Here is an 8,781-nt window from a genome sequence, read left to right as displayed (position 1 = left end):
TGTTAAGGTAGTTGTTCCATGAAAAGCGTTTTCTTAGGATTCTTTTGAAATTTTGACAGAATATTATTTAAGTTATTCTTCACCTATATGTGCAGACTGAAATTATTGGACAATATAGTTTCAGAGATATTTAATTTCAAAGTTCGCGTTTTTGCGGCTCTTATACATTGTACTATACAGGATACCGGCGAGGCTAACTAGAAATACAATGTTAACTTGGAATCCCTTCTTACAAATGTTTTAAAAAACTACAGAAAGATTAAACAATGTCTAATAACTTCTTTGAAAAAAGTTTGATTAATTATTACAACACAGTTTCTGAGATATTAATTAATAAATAACGAACAATTTATCGCACTCAAGTAGTAGAAGGGATACACGAATGAAGAGCGGTACGGGATTGGCTGGGAATAGTGCAGTAACAGCAAAAAGTTTTAGGCTTAGGTATCACGGCTACTAACTGACTGTACGATACACTCTAGCATAAACTTTTTACTAGTAATGTCGTGAAACAACTTCCTTAAGGGCAACTTTTTTTCAAGAAAATCACAATAATTTACAATCCGACTTCGGCTCTGTGCTTGAATTGGATGGCGAATGTAATGTAAACATTGAAGATTATGGAACGTCTAAGATAAAAACACACATAACGTTTGTATGTACTAGATCAATTAAATAAATACATTACAGGTAACACTTTGCACACCACCGCTGAGGTGTCAAGGCGCATTACCCTTTTTACGGACCATACATTTACCGACGACATGCTAATTTGCGTCCCACTAATAATGATTATTATTATTTAAAATTCCGTCCTGCGTGATGCAAATTTGTCTGTAAACAACGCACTATGTAAAAAATTAGGCTGTGCAGCACTTTTCTTTCGAAACCACCGTACACAAATTGTACACTCGTGGTTGAAATCCAATTTCAAGCAAGGTTTACACTCGCTGCAAATGACAAGGATTCTTTTTTCCTTCACAGATTGTCTTACAGAGAAAAGTCAACGTTCTCTGCTATTCTCTCTCTGTCCCTATAATAGTAATATGATTCAAACCCGTAAAAACGTATTACGACACATTATTGTAACAACTGTTCTACGGTGACTGACCTATGCTAATAATTGTTGTATTGCTAAATTATTTTATTGAACTGCACAAGGTTTAAGCGTTAAGAGAATAAAAGGCTACTGGAGCAGAGCCGGGCAAACTTTAACTTCGCAGGAGCCGCTACATGAGGTTAGTTTGAGTCACTCCATACCCTTCAATGAGTACGAGAGAGTAAGCAGTAATGAATAATTTTGTTTTGTCTTTTTCTTCTCCTTTCCACTCCCATATCAAGCCCCTTCATCCCGTAGACGAGCGAAGCCACTCACTCACGCAACTTAAATAATACCTACGAAAATTTTCGTTACTACGTTCGCAAAACTATTGGGTTTGGTTATGGAAGAGGGGACTCACCTACGAAATGGAAGGGTTAAGAAAAGGAAAGAATTATCTCACTCACACTCGCAGGATCAATGAGGAGCTACTTGGTTAACCTTGAGGAGCACTCGGGAGGCAAAAGAGCCGAGTTTGCCCGGCTCTGTACTAGAGGTTTGCTGTTAACATAAACACCCTGAATCACACTTAATCTAATCTAACAAATAAACAATACAAAAAAAAAAACAAATGCTACACTGACGCTGATAATCATCAGTTGTCTGAGTGCAGTGTTGCGGGCCGTATTTATAAATCAGGACCGTAATTGAATTTATCTGTACTTTCAACTACATTTTTCTAGAATACGGTGAACATTCGGAAATGCAAACATTTACTTAATTTTCATCTTTTACAGTGCTTTATCACCACTTGCAAGATCGGCACTTATTTTTGTTACACTCTATATAGGTACACTAGTAGGTAAATCGTTGTGCGCATTCTTGCAATTCCGTTATCCTTTTCTAAGTGTTTCAAATTAAACAATTACTTTGAACAAACCGACGTAGTAAATTCATAACATAATATACGTAACTATGAAACATTTTGACATTTAATAGGGGTCAACAAAAATATTAATGTGAAAATTAATTTTTAATTTCAATCCCACTACAAACTACCTCAAGTTAATGAGGGAAAAATTTGTTGCTGTTGTCACACCCTTGCCGGGAATCGAACCCGGGACCTGAGCTCTGAGCATTGGTGCGTAAAGCCAAAGGTCCCGGCAATGTTGTGACAACAGCAACAAATTTTTCCCTCATTAACTAGAGGTAGTTTGTAGTGGGATTGAAATTAAAAATTAATTTTCACATTAATATATAATATAAGTAATCTTAATGATACAACCTACCAACTTACTCCTTCTACTGATTTTAAAGGAAGGTTCAAAATTTAGAACAACGTGAGTTCTAACCCCGTCGTATTGTTAGGTGGGAAGTTACAACTATATTATCGGAACTTAGTTGCTACATCTCGTACATCATTTCTCAAAATATTCCACATTCTTCATTTTTAAGTGTTTTTTTATTTATATCGTGCAAGCTTTGTTTATAACTTTCCTGACTTTCTCTTACTTTTTTATAACTTATTTGTTACAATGATCTATTTGCATTTTTATTTAATTCATTACTGTTTCATTTTTCATTTGAACCACTGTTGTGTTCACTACGTAAGGTTCGAATAGCTGGAATGTTGCAAGTTGAACGATACATCCATAGATTGTTGCTTGCAAACTGGTCACGGGACAGAGCTCTTTATTAAATTTGAAAGAACCAATCAAAGCACAAACAAAATCTACAAGGTGGCATCCGTAACTGACCAATCGCGTTCAACGAATTTAAATTGCCACCGTGACATCTACTATATCCTATAGATTTCAAAAACCTCAAAATTGAGGAAAAGATCAATAATTTTTTTTTCAACGATTAATTTACATTGTTTAATACAGTATTTTGCATATTTAAAAAAAGTTACCGTATTCTCTTGGCGACAATATATGTAATAATACATTCATGGAAAAATATTTAAGCATTGAAGCGACAATAAAAATTTTTGACTTTCGTTTTGTTTTTCTAGGTTGAAAAAGGCCATTTTTGCTTTTTTTAACGCTATTTTCCCTAACGGATGCGTAGATACTTTTTGGAAGATTGATTCTTTTGATCATCAGTGAGAAGTCTGAACACAAACTATGCTGCTACATTCCAAACCACTGTTCAAAATTATCTAAAATGAACAATAGGGCAACTCTGAAAAAGTCTTTCAGTTAGTCGATTGTCCTGAGTCGAACTTTACTGCTGAGGTTACGGACAATTTACGGCTAATTATCCATTATTTACCTTGTGATTTCGGAAAAATTATCTTGCCAATCTAAAAAGCCGTGTCCATATGCAAATTAGGGCATCTGCAATAATTCTGAATATAATAAGGATAATATTGTGAAATTCTCTGCTACTATCCAGTTACACATTGCTCCTATCCATGCAGCAAAGTGGTGGCAATTGTATTAAAAAGAAAACATTTGATAGCTGATAGTTTAGGGTTAGTTACACGATAAAACAGCGTGTTTTCATTGTTGAATAGTATTTCAAAAATGACGAGTCTGGAGGCCACAGTCCAAAAATTTCATACAAAATATGGTCGGAATTCTGATTTAACTTCGTCAACTATAAAGAGAGTAATTGAAAAATTCAAACAGACTGGATAATGATGATAATAAACGCACTAATCGTCCAAAAACCGACCGTTCAGATGTCAATATTGAAGTAGTATATGAGAGTATTGATGAAAGTCCAGCAACATCAATTGGGCGTAGTGGACGAGAATTGCAAATTTCAAAAAGCTCCCTGCAGCGTAAACTCACGGAAGATTTATGTCTCCATACTTATAAAGTTCAATTGACACAAGAACTGAAGCCTAATGACATAATAACCACGCACAGCGGAGAGAGTTCGCTGCATGGATTATTATTGAACAGCAACAAGTGGATGCCGATTTTTCGAACAAAATCATTTTCAGCGTGAAGCATTGTTGACCGTCCGAAATGCCGCATTTGTCGAAAAATACATGCATCCTTAACGTGTCACTGCTTGATGCAAATTTTGGACTGGAAACGTCGTTGGACCACACATCATACTTTTTCGAAAATGAAGCTGGTCAAGCAGGTAAAAGTTACTATTGCTCGATATCGCGACGTGATAACACAACTTTTTCTGCCTGAACTGAATAATATTGATGTATAAACGTCAAAGGCCTATGCCTTTATGCCAAAAAGCCCGCAAGCGCACGTGCATAGAAGAGGGAAATTAAACGCTTCATCAACGAAATTCAGTCATATTTATGCAAAATAGTCATAGAAAATTTCGACGAAAGTGTAGATATGTGCCAGCAAAGCCGTGGTGACCATTTCCAGTACTTAATCCTATCCTGTTTACTTTACGATTCAATAGAAAAATAACAATTTAAAGAATAAAAATTGGATTTTTTATTTAATTCAAATCTTGCATTAATTTTGGGAATCTCTTCACTTCGATGACGGTCACCTTATAAATAATTTAGATACATTATGAAGTAAACTCTGATCATCATAAGGTCCTAAGAATGGTTGGACACGCACACCACCCCTTCCTATCCTGAGCTAATCTTCGCATTTTCCTAAACCTAGAACATCCCACATCCTTAACTAATTGCAAACAGTAATCTAATCTACGTCTACATATACTCCTCGTAACTCCTGTTTCTGTTTTTAATATGTCTCTGACTAGACATTCATGCCTGAGAACGTGTCCTACAAACCTATCCCGCCTATTTTTTATTGACTTCCATAGAACCCTCTGTTCTCCTACTCTTCCTAATACCTCTTCATTTCGAATGTTCTAGTTTCAGGGAAATGCGAAGATTAGCTCAAGATAGGAAAGAGTGGAGGTACGTGTCCAATCAGTCTTAGGACTGACGACCTTATAATGATGATCGTAACCTTCTGCACCCAAGCACATAGTGAAACTATTTTTTGTAATTACCCAGTTAAATCTTTTAGCACATCAATAGCTGATGATTAGCAGTAAAATTATAAAAACTAATAAAATCACTGTAGGTGCTGAAATTATTGTTACAGATTATTATAAAATGTTTTGATCTTTTAGTATTCTAATTATTCAACAAAGTCATCCTCTAATAAATTATTTACGATACTAATAACAAATTGTCAAAATATAGATAATATTACACTTACAGTTTGTCACTTATTAGGCATGTTATTTTTAAAACCTAAAACAAAAAACATCAAGCAACGGAGAATTATCATTAACGGTCTTATTGCTAATACAAGACGACAAACAAAATGGTAAAGTCATCGTGATGGCCGCTTACTGTTGCCCATGCTCTTAAAGGTAAAATATTTTAAAATATAAATTAACACTATCCTATCGTTTAATTCAAGTGTGGGACAAAAGAAACCGACACTTTTACGGGAGCGGTCACGAATTACAGGTCTGTCAGTACAAAACTAACCAATAAAACTTTTTAATCTAGACTGCGTAATCCGTCACGGCGTTCTTGTTACATTTTACGGGCGGACACTTTTCTTTTCTCGAAAGTCATTCATGCTACGCCGTAGTTAAGAGTAAAAAATTGAACACATGAACCAGAAGAAAACGTCAAAAGGCGTTAAGTTACCATTAAGGCGCTTTTCGGACAAAACATCCTCTCCGGAGTACAAATTCTATATACAATGTCTGTTTAACGGAGAATTATGTTAAGAAAAATACTTACACTTACAACATACCTACATATTTATATTATTCATCACCATAAGGTTGTCAGTCCTACGACTGGTTGGACACGCATCTCCACGCTTTCCTATCCTGCGCTAATCTTCGCATTTACCTAAAACTAGAACGTTCCACATTCTTAACTATTTCCGAACAGTAATCTAATCTGGGTCTACCTGTATATGTTGGAAATCAACGATGAGTTTAGTTTTATAAAAATATGTATTCGTAATATCCAGGTCATTTTTAGGCCACATCTGGGTTTTATGGCACTAAGGAGGCTGCAGAGACCTTTTGTACATTTTAAAATTTAGTTCCTAAGAAGCTCCCTTTGAGTTAATACGTTTCTGTTGTTACTGACTAATAAAGTATAATTGGAGTTTTACTATTTTCCATTACTATTACAGTTAAATTGCCAATCTTAATATAACCAACAGTATATTTATTTATTTATCAAAACATCTGTAAATAAATGCTAATCCACTTATACAGATAAGTTGTTGCTCTTGAAAATTTACGTTCATCATAACTCATAATAATTGTTGAATTCTATTTTAATAAGACAAGATTCTTTTACATTTCAAATTTTGAAATCTATAATTGCGGCAGAAAAAAAGACACTTGCACTATTATCTTAATCGAAGGTATTTTTTTATTTGGGCGTTAAAAGAAATTCTAAATAATAGAAATCATGTGCTCACTCACCTGATTATCAAACGATATCCAAATGACAGGCGGTTGCACCTGAAAACAAAGGTAATGTTAATGTAAGTTCGGCTAATATTTACTAGTAAAAGCAACAAATAGATATCGTTTTCCTTTCGAATCAAGAGCAGTATAATACGATTTGCATACAACAATTACATGATATATCTATGTCAATTATTCAATAAATATGCGAAGTGAAGAAGTAGAAAATTTACACTATAAAATTTAGAGTACATAAGTACATTAATCTTATCCGCTTGAGAATACTCCTCATTGTATTAATAAAATCTCCGTTTACATTACTCAAAACATCCACAGAAGTCATTCTCATTGGATAATTGTAGAGTGTAATTCAATAAGAAACGAACACCAGGGCAGTCAATAAGGAGATTGAATGCATGCATCCTATGTGGCAGTAATTTTCAACAGTTCTTGCGGATTAAGAACCTTTACAAGTAATATTTACATAAGTAATAACGAGATTATGGGTTAGTCAAAACAAACGGCGTCAAAAGTGAACTTACGGTTTACAATTTTATGTTACAAGAATGAATTCTTTAATTAATAAGACTGGCACTAGTTATAACGACTCTGATAAACTGAGACTAATGCCCGGCAACTATTCTCGGTGTATTCTCTTTGTGCGAATCTTCGTATAATTTTTCCGTCTCTCTCACTTATTTCCGTCTCTCTCACTTAACAGATTTTGTTAGCTCGACGAGTTTACTCTCAATCTCGAAACTTTCATACTGCTCCATAAAAAGTTTCAGTTAAAAATACTGTTATTAAAATGCATTTATAGTCTTTGTAACGGACCAGGTAGATCCCTTCGGTCGTTCGGTTGCGATAGTGCAGTGCGCGATTGAAGGGATTGTGGGGAGAAGGCGCATTGTATGAGGACCATCGATCGGGAGCCGACACCTCTCTCCCACAGCTAGTACACATGATAGCGTCCAAGGGTGTAAATGTGTCTATTCTGATCTTGATCAGTATTACGTATGAAGCGGAATCTCTTTCGCAGCCCTGATAGCTATCATTTTAGGACAGGTGCCCGAAGACTATATACTCTTGAGTAAGGGTATCTCATTTCGTTTTATTTGGTTTAGTTTTTTAAAACTGATCAGTTTTCTATTTTGCTCATATTTGTTTAATAAAGCTCATTGATCGGTTTCTGTTTTATGAATGTACATTTGGTTTTTGTTAAATATTTAACAGATTGTTAAAAGTGTATGTTTGGAGCTCAGTGATGTACGGGTGGGAAATATGGACGGTGAGCGCGGCGGGAAAAGAAAAGGTTAGAAGCGTTCGAAATGTGGTGATACCGGCGAATGATTATAATACCGTGGATAGAGGTTAGAAACGAAGAGGTATTAGAAAGAATAAGAAAACATAGGACTTTATGGAAGTCAATAAAAAAAAGGCGAGATGGGTTGGTAGGACACCTTCTCAGGCAGGAAGGTGTAGTAATGACCATATTAGAGGCATAAACACAAGTTAAGAGGAGTAAAGGTAGACCTAGATTAGATTACTGTTCGCAAATAATTAAGGATGTAGCATGTTCTAGTTTTCGTGAACTGCGAAGATTAGCTCCGGATAGGAAGGAGTGGAAGTGATGATGATGATTTACAATTCATTAAAAAAATAATCAAAGCAGATTCTTTCCTTTCTGTTTAAAAGAATTTATGACCTAGGCTCGTTACACCTTTGACCTTAAACACAGCGGCTTCCAAAAATCATCTCACAGTACAAAAAATTCTTAGAATAACCTTTTTGGTCATTTTTTACATTAATTGACATTGGAATTGAGACATGAAGTTTAGTCAGGTAGGTAGTACTCACCAAGTAGAATCGTGTGGTAGCATTAATTCCGTGCGGAAACCAATATAGCTTGAGATACAGGCTCCTAAAGTTATTTAATCGGAGGAAATTTCGATTGGTACGGCCCTGGCTGCAATCCTTCGTCAGCTGTTCTCGCCAAATATGCTTGATGACGTCATTATTTAGTTAGGTAGATGTATGACAGACTTGTTTAATGCCCCTGCCCGCCGAAGGCGGGCTGATACATTAGAATAATGTTAGGAAGATATGTTTTAGGACAAACGATGTTTGGCGGGAACAGCTGACGGAAGGCTGAAGCCAGGGCCGTACCTACCGGAATTTCCTCCGATTAAGAAAACTTTAAGGGCCTGTATCTCACTCACATTCATTTTTAAACAAATAATAAACAAAATTCTAGTAAATACTACTACACTACTTTACTTGGTGAGTACTACCTACCTGACTAAACTTCATGTCTCAATTCCAATGTCAACTAATGTAAAAAATTACCA

At 35.3% G+C, this 8,781-nt stretch overlaps 1 protein-coding gene across 1 annotated transcript in view; it reads right to left on the bottom strand.

Annotated features, from left to right (window-relative positions):
• The window catches only part of LOC108744480 (LIM domain transcription factor LMO4-B), a gene marked incomplete at its 5' end in the record, with an annotated part of 151,005 nt that extends 144,518 nt beyond the window's left edge, over nt 1-6,487 (bottom strand). Inside the window, 1 exon segment of the mRNA XM_018480268.2 lies at nt 6,449-6,487.
• Nucleotides 6,488-8,781: the final 2,294 nt, after the last annotated feature.

Source organism: Agrilus planipennis, unplaced genomic scaffold, assembly GCF_000699045.2.
Source record: "Agrilus planipennis isolate EAB-ADULT unplaced genomic scaffold, Apla_2.0 scaffold29, whole genome shotgun sequence".
Lineage (NCBI taxonomy): Eukaryota > Metazoa > Arthropoda > Insecta > Coleoptera > Buprestidae > Agrilus > Agrilus planipennis.
This window is presented reverse-complemented; position numbering and strand designations above follow the sequence as displayed.